The sequence below is a fragment of the Apodemus sylvaticus genome, chromosome 8, assembly GCF_947179515.1.
Source record: "Apodemus sylvaticus chromosome 8, mApoSyl1.1, whole genome shotgun sequence".
Classification (NCBI taxonomy): Eukaryota; Metazoa; Chordata; class Mammalia; order Rodentia; family Muridae; genus Apodemus; species Apodemus sylvaticus.
Genome location: NC_067479.1, coordinates 108047278 through 108048146, shown reverse-complemented (window position 1 = coordinate 108048146; position 869 = coordinate 108047278). Strand labels below are relative to the sequence as shown.

Genomic DNA, 869 nt, shown 5'->3' with positions numbered 1-869 from the left:
TAGACACCAGTTCTAGGATTCAAGATTTCTCTTGTTTTCCTGAGGGTCTCCAATCAGTAGCTCTGTCTGAGAAACAGTATATGATATGTTTTATCTTTTATGTACATGAGTCTATCCATCCTGCTAGCCATGCAGACAGGAGATTCAAAGCAAATCAATAGGGAAGTGAATTTTATGGTGCCAAAACACAAGGAAGACAAAATTTTGTTCATTAAAAATGCCTCTCAGTGTTGTAAGAAAGGAGAGAAGGTTAGCACTCCCCTTGACAAGGATGGAAGGGACCCTGGGCCTAACAACACACATACAGTTAAGGCAGTGCCACCTACTTTGTGGCATCTAACCACTGTTTTTTGTTTGTTTGTTTGTTTGTTTGTTTGTTTTTAAATCCACCAAGAAGAACTCTCCATTCTGAATATCTATGCTCCAAATGCAAGGGCACCCTCATTCGTAAAAGAAACTTTAATAAAGCTCAAAGCATACATTGCGCCTAACACAATAATTGTGGGCAACTTCAAACTCCACTCTCCTCTGGACCTCTCCACTTCCTGTGGACCGATCAGGAAAATAAAAACTAAATGGGGACACAGTGAAACTAATTAAAGCATTGGACCAATTGGATTTAACATATACATACATACATACATATATATATATATATATATATATATATATATATATATATATATATGTGTGTGTGTGTGTGTGTGTGTGTGTGTGTGTGTGTGTGTGTGTGAGTGTGTGTGTGACATTTCATCCTAAAGCAAAAGAATATACCTTTTTCTTAGCACCTCATAGTACCTTCTCCAAAAATCCACCATATAATTGGTCACAAGACAGACCTCAACAAATAAAAAGATCAAAATAATACC

At 36.8% G+C, this 869-nt stretch overlaps 1 non-coding gene across 1 annotated transcript; it reads left to right on the top strand.

Moving 5' to 3' along the window:
* Nucleotides 1–227: 227 nt before the first annotated feature.
* Nucleotides 228–352, top strand: LOC127691792 (U6atac minor spliceosomal RNA). Its single transcript, XR_007979370.1, has one exon. It is a non-coding gene; the product is annotated as a U6atac minor spliceosomal RNA (small nuclear RNA).
* Nucleotides 353–869: the final 517 nt, after the last annotated feature.